The sequence below is a fragment of the Myotis davidii genome, unplaced genomic scaffold, assembly GCF_000327345.1.
Source record: "Myotis davidii unplaced genomic scaffold, ASM32734v1 scaffold143, whole genome shotgun sequence".
Taxonomy (NCBI): domain Eukaryota; kingdom Metazoa; phylum Chordata; class Mammalia; order Chiroptera; family Vespertilionidae; genus Myotis; species Myotis davidii.
Window position 1 is genome coordinate 2,865,056 of NW_006294876.1, and position 11,818 is coordinate 2,876,873.

Genomic DNA, 11,818 nt, shown 5'->3' on the forward strand with positions numbered 1-11,818 from the left:
GGCAAGATAATACTACACTCCACAGCAATTCACCCACCACCCACAATTAATACCTGGAATTTTAGAAAACCAGAAATAAAAGGGAAGCCATAACTTTGAAACAGCAAGAAATGCTTTACCCCCAAGGCAGGCTGTGAGAACCTGGTTCATAGGTGCTATCCAGGCATGAGCTCTTTATGCGTATTGCCATGTCCTTATGCAGAGGGAAGCCGTTTCGTCAGTGGGCCTGAGAAATGAGCTGGGGCTTAATTCAGTTTGTGGGTTCACCAAGTGAAAGACAAACGTTTGCACTTCATGCAGCCTGGGATAATCCAAAGGTTACATGGCTCTAACAAGATAATCCTTTAAGCACCATTGCTTAAGTGTCTTTCCATTTGGGGGTAGAATTTATCAGGAGGTTGTCAGAGGAAAAGAGCCCAAATGATGCTTCTCCAGACACTGAGCTCACCCTGCAGATTTGAGAAGGGCCCTTGCCAAAGAGCCCACACCGAGGGGAGTCTAGAGCAGATTTATGGAGCAAGGAGACCACACTCACTGAGGGGGTCCCACGGCAGCCTCCTCACCTCTTCACAGGCTTGGGGATCGGCTTTACCAACACTGAACTCTCCTAGACGTTCACAATGATCTATAGCCTCAGTTTGAAGCTCATCCAAAGATAACTGCAGAGCCATCAAGTTTTATTTCTATTAGGCTACTCTGGGATTTACTGAGTCTGCACTGGATTTTGGACCCAAAAAAATGACCTTGGTTTGCTTTGTCACAGGAACATAGGAATCATGCATTTCAATTATTAGCTCCTCACAGACGATGAAAGCCCAGTCGTAAAAATAGAACCTATTTAAGATGACATCCTATATAAAGATTCTAAGTGAGAAGTGTTTTCTTCTTTGAATTTGAAGGATAATGGCAGTATAATAAAGATGCTCACACGCATTGATTCTATACTCATAGGTAGAAAGAATATTTTATTCTTTGGTGGTTATGTTTAGAATTCATGCGACAAATAGAGTTTAGTGAGTTTTAATGGGTCATGGGGTAGTAGAGGGAGATGCTAGGTGAAGTCCTAGCATAAATACATGAAAACATAAATAACTAGGGGGAAATTACAAACATAGTGTAAGGAGAGACGAGAAATATTCCATGAAGTCCATGTATAGCTGCCATAGAAAGTGGTTGAGTTCGAGACAAAGGATATCACAAGAACAACTCATACTGTCATTTCCCCAATACACCTTCCAAGTCTTTGTTTCAAACCTTTTTGATGATGAACACAGCATCAGAGCTGCCAACCTGCCATCCAGGCCCTTCAGCCACTTTCACATCTAACTTCCAAGCAGAGCAGTGTTCTGAAACACTGCCATCTTGTGGCCACTCCCAGAGAGAGCATGAGCACTGGGTACCTCAAATACCAATCACCCAAGAGAGGAAACTTGGAGATGAAATTTCCACAAATGGGCATTTGTGATTCACTTAACAAGTGACATTTACTTAAATAGGATTTACTTTTTAAAAGTAAAACAGTATTTCTAGAGTACTGAGTGTGTACATAGCCAAGGCATCATCCTAAGTAAAACAAAATAGAATTAAAGAAACAGAAGAAGAAAAAAACAAAAAACTGAGCAATGTCAACACTGTCCCAATAATATTTTCTGCAATGATTTTTAAAAAGAAGAAAAACTAGTAGAACAAGCCTCAAAGATATATGTGTGCACGTGAAAGACATTCAGGAGATGGTTGCTGATCTGTGAGAGGCACAGTACTAGGAACAGTGTTCCCCAACTATTTATTTGGAAAATTTTCAAACCTCACAAAAAGCTGAATAAATAGTACCACGAAACACCTTTATTTCCATCCCTCAGAGTTCACCAACTGTTAGCATTTTGCTGCTTTCTTTATCTCTGTATTTTGATCTACTTTCTTTTCTCCTGGATGATTTGAGGGCAAGTTGCAGTAATCATGAGATCTGAAAAGTTTAGCATTTCTGTCCCAAGGATAAGGGCCTTTCCTCTATGACCACAACATCAGTGTCACACGTAAAATTAGCATCAGTCAATAACATTTTGTACTATAGAGTCCATATTTCAATTGTCCCCAAAAATATCTTTTACATTTTTTTTCTTTTTTTTCTGATTCAAGAGCCACTCAAGGTTCACACTTCCTCTGATTATTGTGTCTGGTCAGTCTCTATACATCTAGGACAGCTCCTCCCCATCACCATTTTTGTCATTCATGACATTCACGCATCTGGAGAGTCCAGACAATTGTCTATTATATCCTTTCTAACATTCTGGATTTGTTCACCCATTTTGACCTCAGATGACAATGTTAACTGATTCCTGCCTCTCTCATATCTGCTCTCATTTTCATTAAGTATGGAACTATTTTTTCTGTGGGATTCTAAGGTGAGCACTGGAGTGCCTCTGTGAGGAACTGAGAGATAGCTATATCATTAACCAACATGCCCATCTCTGCAAAATCTCAGAGGAGAGACACAGAGGTCCTGGGATTTTCAAAGTGGGTGAAGGAAGGAGAAAAATAGTTCCACTCAAGATTGGCAGTTACTATCATAGGCTCCATTCTCTTCTGATTCACATCCACACAAGCAGAAGTTAAAAACCAACCTCTCCTTTTCAATCCCATGTTCACATATATATTTTTAAATATGTTTTTATTAACTTTTAGAGAGAGAGGGAGGAAGAGGGATAGAGAGAAAAACATCAATAAGAGAGAAACATCATCGACCAGGATTGAGCCCACAACTCATGCATGTGCCCTGACCGGGAATAGAACTGTGACCTCTTGGTTCCTGGGTCGATGCTCAACCACTGAGCAACACCAGCCAGGCCAGATATTTTTATTAGAACTTTAAGAAAAGGAATAATAATATGGTCCAAGCATGAAAAAATTTTTCTGAAATCTATCAAATTTTTAAAACCTGCATTGTTGTATATCCTTTCCTACCTTCTCAGTCATGAACATTTGCAACTAAGGGGGAGAGTTCCTTGCTACACTGTATGATTGTGGTTTTCCATCGTTGCTAAACTCTGCATCTGCCATCAGCCTGGTGTCCAGTCCATCCCAACTGAGCTCTTTCAGATTTTGGTGACTGTGCTGATTTGCGTTATTGTTTGAGGTCTTACATAAAATGAGAAGCGTATAGGTTCCTTCAATTATTTTAGAAACACATCAATCTATAACATAGAACTTACCAATGTCAAAGCCCATATACCCCCCAGTCCTACCTGGGTTCTTTCTTCTCCCAGATGTTGTCCCATTTCCAGCACCCCATCATCCAGTGCTCCAGTAAAAACCTGAAAAATAAAAAAGAAAGAAAAAGATGAGCTCTGATGCTGGAGTCAGATATACCTGAAATCCCAGGTCAGCCAACCTCCAGGCCAGTGGTTCTCAACCTTCTGGCCCTTTAAATACAGTTCCTCATGTTGTGGCCCAACCATAAAATTATTTTCGTTGCTACTTCATAACTGTAATGTTGCTACTATTATGAATCATAATGTAAATATCTGATATGCAGGATGGTCTTAGGCGACCCCTGTGAAAGGGTCATCCGACCACCAAAGGGGTTGTGACCCACAGGTTGAGAACCGCTGCTCTAGGCAGTTAATCTATGAGAAGTTACTTATCTCTAATTTCATTTTCTCATCTGTAAAATAGGATTACTGATAATATGTACCCTACAGGCTGCTTATAAATCCTAGAGAGAGAAAAAATAATATGTTCTCTTTTTCAGACACCTTCAAATATCCGAACACGCTTGCTATGCTGATTTCAATGTGTATCACCCATTGCTATGATGGCCCAGAAGACTCTCAGATTTTTCAGATTAGTGAGTTCCTGTTGGAGAGAATTAATAGTAGAATTAGATAAGAAGCTGCGAATCTGAAGGTCGTGGTGCAGAAATTCTTCATGCATGATAAAAACTATTACTTTGAGATAAAAATGAAAAGCCCGTATTAAAGGACATTGCATACTCATTGTCCAGGAGCTTTGAACAGAGGCCTTTGCCAACAAGGGGAAATGTTAGTCAACTGGTTCCATCTCACAGGATAGAGGACTATTTGGCCAGCTGCTGCAGGAAATCCTGACTGCGCTTGGCTGAACACTTGGCCTCAGCTGATAGAAGCACATAGACCTATGTCCTGGCCAAATGACAGAGATTAACTGTCTCACTCTCTGAATTTTTCCAGAAGCGAATTTGGATCAATCAGCAGGTCTGGGTGTGTGAACTCACACTAGGTGGGGGAAGGCAAACATGGGGTGCGCATGCGCGCACACAGCTCCTGAGCTGGGCAGCCTCCCTGGGTCCCACCTTGCTCTGCCTCTCCATTCACACTGGCCTCCCCCGCTTCTCAGTTCACCATGTCAAGTTGTCACTATCAACTGATGGGGTGGACACACCAGTTCCCGTTAGTTTTCTGCTGGTAGATCACTCTCATTCTGCATATTGGAGATTGTCATTAAGTTATTGATATTGGACCCCTTTCAAAAGTTTATCCTTATTATGCTTGAATGTTTTTAACCCCAATATAGATCAGTCCTCTTAGTGTTAACTTCACCTTTACTTTATTCCTTCCAGAAGAATGAGAATGAACAACAATCCTATGACAAGAGTGTGCCACAGACTGTGTAAATGCCTTCTATTAAGTCATTAAGTTTGCCTTAAGGTTGATACCACTATTATCACATTATACATATAAGAAAGAACCCAGGGAAGTTAAGCAGTTTGCTCCAGGTCCCATAGCTGGGAAGTGGCAAAGCTGGGATCTGAATCCAGGTACCTGTACTGGAGTCTATGCAATGAAATACTACCCGATATGTGCCACAGGTTCTAGTCAAAAGACAGTGGGGCAGGAAGAGCCCCAGGCTTTCCTAAGTCCCACTATGCTAGGCACTTAGCATTCTCCTTCTATCCTTACAGCCACCCTGGGAGGCAGGGTTCTCACTGCACAGCCAGAGTCCGGTACAGCCCAGAGAAATGCCCAACTCCCTTCTGTGTGAAACCTGCTCTCAATGCAGGCAATTCCTTGCACAGAAGTGACTTTGTATCATACCACGTGACCCCACCACTCCAGTCCCATTTAGGGTAGACAGGAGAAGATGGTGACATCTGATGCCAAGTAGCCTCACAGGTATGTCCCAGAGAAACATGGTATAGGCTGGCTAATGGAATCAAGTCTTTCCTGGGGAATCCGAACTCAAGACATTCAGTAAAGTTGGTCAGCAGGTGGCAGAAGCAGCAGAAGAAACCACGGGACAGTGGCAAGTTACCAAAATGGTGGAGCACTAGCAACATGACCAATGTCCTCGCCACTGAGGGGGAAACAGATAGCCCATTTTCTCCCAGACGGCAATAGGCCATGCCTTATCCTGGGAGGGAGGACAGAGTTGTCACCGAGCACAGACGGGGCCTATTTAAGCCGGACATCATGAAACTGTGTGATAACCAAGAAGAAACATGAGAATGACAGGTAAATGTCATGATTAAAAGTTAGGAGCAAATACACGCCTCAGGAACCTCATACACCCTCCAATGGGAAATAAGTTGATTTGTTTAATAATTTAAAAAAAGGTTTTAATGTTGTTATCCTTTAAACTACTTTCTCAGGACTGAAAGCAGCTACAAGATTCTATCTGCATTGAAGAAGCCGAGCTGACATTCTTCGGTGTCTGGTCTTCACCCACATGTTCCTCGGTGCCAACAGGAGTCCCATTTGGAGAAAGACAACTGTGAAATTTCAGCAAATTGATTTGGCCACCACCACAGTCCAATGTTTTCCTTTCTCAGTTACCTTTACAATGAAGGATGTTATTTCTAATGTAGCTGCTGAGTGGATGATATTTTTAAGAGCAATCTCTCTTCCCATGTCTCTCTGGGCTCCTACAAAGAGCTTCTTCCTGACCCTTGTGAGCTGGTGCACAAGTATCTACATTTACCTTCTTCTTGCTCCATTGAGATTGTTTTCTCTCTAAAGAAAAAATATATATATGAAAAGAAAAATTGCATAAATGTATACATATATATAGAAAGAAAGAGATAAAGGATATAGATACAAAGGTTATATATGGACCATTTTGTATATTATTTTATATCTAATGTCTTTATGTATATGTGTGTATATACACATGTATTTACATCATACTAGAGGCCCAGTGCATGAAATTCATGCACTCGGGGGGTGGTCCCTCAGCCCGGCCTGCACCCTCTCGCAGTCCAGGAGCCGGCAGTTGGACATCCTTAGTGCTGCCGCGGAGACAGGAGAGGCTCCCACCACCGCCGCTGTGCTGACCACCAGGGGGCAGCTCCTGGGTTGAGCATCTGCCCCTGGTGGTCAATGCATGTCATAGTGACTGGTCATTCCACTGTTTGGTCAATTTGCATATTAGCCTTTTATTATATAAGATATGTGTGAATGTATACGTACATATGAATGGATGGATGGGTAGGTAATAGATGATATATACATATAGTTTATTACATATCAGATTACTGAAACTTAGACTAAATTTTTATATCTAACTATATACCATTTACAGACACCAAGATAATAGCATATTCATGGCCCAGATTCTATTTTAGAAATTTTGACTTTTAACTATCACTAGTCCATACATTTCTGTCCTACGGCTCTTTACCAGTCAAATTATAATTTATATAAGCATTTGATAAGCACTCATTAGCACTCTGACTCTCAAAAGAAAAGGTGGCCTTTTCAGCTCATTCTATTTGAATTTCTGATCTGGATAACACTGGAAATTGTAGGGCCACACAGCTGCTAATCAGATAGGTTTCTTTTCAAAGGTTGCCACTGGGGTTTGAAAAGAATAAGCTACATGAGTGCACATCACAGGAGGTCAGACTGGTAGATTTCCTGCACTAGCATGTTGCATGGTTCTTAGCAAAGAAGGGCACCAAGTCTAATAAATAGGTGTCTTTGTAGGCTCACAAAGATATAACTGTTGGTTTCCTTAATATACCACAAAGCTGTTTCATTTGAGATAAGACCTAAGAGAAGCAATCTTCAACCAGGTAAGTGTCCTCTTCTCTAATTGCTGTCCTAGAAATTCAAATCAGTCACCATAGACCAGCCGTGGGCAAACTACGGCCCGCGGGCCGGATCCGGCCCATTTGAAATGAATAAAACTAAAAAAAAAAAGACCGTACCCTTTTATGTAATGATGTTTACTTTGAATTTATATTAGTTCACACAAACACTCCATCCATGCTTTTGTTCCGGCCCTCCGGTCCAGTTTAAGAACCCATTGTGGCCCTCGGGTCAAAAAGTTTGCCTACCCCTGCCATAGACTCTAGAATTACCATAGAATCATATTAAAATTCCTACATTATCACAGGGAGGTTAAAAGGCTCAAGACTGACAATCACCAAGGTTTAATGCAACTTAATAAAATGACGACCTACTTTGACATGGCACTTAACATCCTCTTGTTAAGTCTAACAGTCAGAGTTTTTAATGCTTCTGAGGGGTGTAAAAATTTTAGGTTAGAAGGTAAAGGCAGCAACACGAGTCAAAACAGTAATATGATGAGAGAGAAAACATTGGAATATTAAATATTCAACATCATAACAATTGAATTATATGCATGTTGTATAGAGTTAAATGTGTCACATACGCTGTGCACAAAGCCACCCACCTCCCAAACTGCCTCTTTCAAGAGTTGAAAACCAAGTCAATTCCACTCCTCCTCACAACTTTCTTAATTCCACAGTAATGCATCTATTCACAGTGGCCAGTGGTCATTGATTTTGCAGCCAATGCAACCTGATAATATATTACTCAGAGGGTATCACTTGGTTCCTAATTGTTATGCAGATGGTTCCTGGGCCTCATTTCTTAGCATCGAGGCTGATTTATCACCATTTCCACTACTGCCAGTTATTTTTTCCTAATGAATAAATAAATTGTGTTTAAAGTTTTTGTCAATAGTTTCATAACATGCTTATATTGTTTGTCTCTCCCTCTTTTTTCTTGACACTGTGATTTATTGCTTGTGTGAATTAATCCAACTCACTCTTCCTCGATAGGTAGGCTAGTTATTGGTAAGCTAAACCTCACCAAGAAGGGATTAAATATCACACTTTTCCCAATACCTTAAAAATAATTTTCTGGAGACCCTATAAATGACCATGATAAATGTCTGGATCAATATTGACAGCAGTGATATCTTTCAAGAAGGTCTAAAACACACAATTTAGGTTAAATTATGTCATTATTGCCATGTTCCTTCTTTCAAGGAGTCACCATGGCCTATTGGGGGACCTCTGTCATAGAGGCAACAGGATCCACTTGGCTCACAGAATCTCAGGAGGGTGTATTGGCTCCTCAATGTCTGGGACACCTTTGTACTCTGGGACTCACCTTACGCCTGGATTAATGGGGGCAAAAGTCACACAAGAATTATAAATAAAATTTCCCACCCAGCCCAACATTGTAATATTTCCTCCTGATGTTCTCAATTTTATTTATGCCCATAACCATAACAATCCATACCCATGAGAAAAAGGGTATGAAAGACTTTGATGGGGTCCAAGCAGGTTGGGCAGCAAGAGAAGCAGCAGTGAAGCCATTCAGCATGCCTCGGCCCTCAGGCACCCAGCACAAGCCCAATCTGCTGCCACGGTGCCCAAAAGGAAGGTCAGCTCTGCCAAGGGGTGACCAAGGAGGAGCCCAAGAGGAGGTCGGCCAGGTTGTCAGCCAAACCTGCTCCTGCAAAAGTGGAAACGAAGCCCAAAAAGGTGACAGGAAAGGATAAATCTGCAGACTAAAAGGTGCAAATGAGAGGGAAAAGGGGAGCAAAGGGAAAGCTGGCAGAGGGGCTGACCAGGAGCCTAAAGAAAATCTACCTGTGCAAAACAGAGAAACTAAAAACGAGGAGAGTCCAGCCTCAGATGAAGCAGGAGAAAAAGAAGCCAAGTCTGATTAATGTCATGTACCAAGCCTTATCAGTGGTCCTGTCTCCCTTCTTGTACAATCCAGAGGAATATTTTTATCACCTGTTTTGTAAATGCAAGTTTTTTAGTAGCTCTACAAACATTTTTAAGAAGGAGGGAATTCCAACTCATCCCATTGTTTTAAGTGTAAATGCTTTTTTTAAGAGGTGAAATCATTTCCTGGTTGTTTCTTCTTTGGCACAACCAGAAAATAGTGGGATATTGAATAGGGGAGGCTTTCATTGTCTTGGGTGTCAGCTTAACATTCCATAGATGGGGGTTGTTTTTATATCCTACTAGGGGCCCAGTGCACGAATTCATGCACCTTGAAAGGAACTGTGGGCCAAGAGGCTGTGGTAGGCACAGAGGTGTGTCTCGGCCCATCCTCTGGGCCCCCGCCTGGCCCCTCCCACCTTGGTCCCTGGTCCCCTGTCTTCTGGCAGCCCTGCTCCCACTGCCGCCACTCCCATGGGCTGATGGCACCGGCCCCGCTCGCACCTGCTGATGGCACAGAGCGATTGGGGCCGGTGCCAGCAGCAGGTGGGAGTGGGGCAGGCGCCATCAGTGGTTGTGAGTGGCGGCTGCTGCCCTGATTGCCCCTCAGGAGCAGGGGTTGGTGTAGAAGCCCTCAGGGTGCAAGTGCAGCAAAGAACTTTCAGTAACCACCAGAGGCTTGTCATAGCAACCTGTTGTTCAGTTGTTTGGTTGTTCCAGTTGTTCTGCCATTTGGTCTATTTGCATATTAGCCTTTTATTATATAGGATAATACAAAGAATACTAAATGGCAATTTGGAGTCAGTCATGTATTTTCTATGTCTTGAACACTTTAAATTACTTCTATTCACATGTTTTTGGTAGAATTGTTTCCTAAAGAAAACCACTCCTTGATCTTGGCTCTCCCTGTCAGAATTTTGTGCATCTGTAACATCTTTGTTGTGTAGTCCAGTTTTCCTAGTAACTTTGTTAATGTGCTGTGAAAGATTGTAAATTTGATTATGTAGTGTATATGATATTAAATTGTGAATTAGTGGGACTTTGATGTAACAGCATAGCAACTTTTGAAGATATTGGTACTTGATACTCTGTTAAGGAAAATTAGTCTCCAAATTTTAAGCTGGAAAGTCACTGGAATACTGTTTAGGAAAGAACCACAACTACATGACTTTACATTTTGGTACATATGGTAAGAATTGTGCACAAATTGAAATGTCTGTGTACTGATCCTCAAAGCAAACAGTAGAATCTCAATTATGAAAAAAAGACTTTGATATTCCTATTTTTGTGGCTACTTAAGGGTCCAGCACTGCAGTGGAGTTCAAAATCAGGTCCATTTGAGTGTTCATGTAGGGGCATGGGAAGATCCAGCTAACATTTTAAGACATGATTGTAGCTGGTGAGTACATGGCAGGAAAGAAGGCTGGGAGGCTGTTGTAAGGGGGGCTATTGAAAGAGTTGATGATGCAGACAACAGAGACGAAGAAAACTGAAAAAAAAAATCAAGGTACATTGGTAGATGCAGAATTAATAGTATTTGCGGATATATTAGTTGTGGGTTTGACAGAGGAGAAATGAAAGCTTACTCTTAGATTTAGACTGGAGTACTGTGTGGATTTTGGAACCAATTCCCAAGATGAGAAATTGAAGGGCAGAGAGATTTGGGAGGACTAGAAGTCACGTACTCTCAAATATTAAGACTGTGATGCTTGTGGGACAGGACTTCCAAGCAGAGATGTGAAGTAGACCTGCAAGTACATGACTGAGGTTCAGTGAGGTCTGCCAAATGCATATATGTTTGGGAGTCATCACAACAGATGAAGCATGGGGAAGGGTGTAACTGCTTGGGCTTCCTCACAGCAGGGCGGCCTAGGTTAATCTCCTCACATGTCAGCTAGCCGTCCTTCAGAAAGTCGGTTCCAGAGAATCAGGCAAAAGCTGAAAGGTTTCTTATGATCTCATGTCATACGTTCCATCATAAACTGTGAAATTTTACACTTTGATTGGACTTTTCCCAAGTTCCTCTCTGCAGATTACTTAACTGTGTCTGATTCTTCCAGACTCCAGGTTTAAGCTGAGATTGTTTTTTTTACTGGGTCCATATTTAAAAACTGCATTCTCAAATGTCAAATTTTTATTACAAAATATACTAACAAAAGTAAAAATTGAAAGATAGCCCATGATTGCAGAGACCTCCTTCTTGGAAGGACAGCAGAAAAGGGAACAGAGAAATCATGAGAGGATGAGTAGAAAATGGAAAAGCCATTTTTTAAAAACTTCAACCTTATTTAACACCAAACACACAAAATCTAATGTGGATGTGGTTCACAGTTTGAGTTACAGAATAATCCCTGCTAGGGGTTTCACAAATATAACAGCTTCTCTCTCCCTCTCTTTTACCCCATATCTCATTTCTAAAACTTCTTCTCTCTCCCTCTTCATAAGATTATTCATCACCAAACCACGTCTTCAAAAACAAAACACCAAAGCCATACAATATCTTTCCTCTTTTAGAGTTTGCTTCTCTCTACTTAATTAAATTTCACGTCCAGATAGTCTACCAGTCTGTCTAGACAGCCATGTGAAATGTGATTAAAATAGTTGTGTGCATAATTATATCAGCAATGTGTTAGGGTTATTGAGACTGCAGTACTTAATTACATAAACTTTTCTGCAATTATTTTTTCATAATGAATTTCTGGCCCTGGTCCTAATAATGAATGTGCCTCTGCATTTCTATATATATTAATTTTTATTCCAGGGAAACCTTTTCGATGCTACCTTGATGGGAGTTAAGTCATTGTTTTTTTCTTTTCTGATAGTATCGAAGTACCAAATGCCACCAAGTTAAATATTGAG

The 11,818-nt window shown here is 41.2% G+C and overlaps 1 pseudogene; it reads left to right on the forward strand.

The window, feature by feature from the left end:
• The window catches only part of LOC107184046, an 18,734-nt pseudogene extending 9,479 nt beyond the window's left edge, over positions 1 to 9,255 (forward strand).
• The last annotated feature ends 2,563 nt before the right edge of the window (positions 9,256 to 11,818 follow it).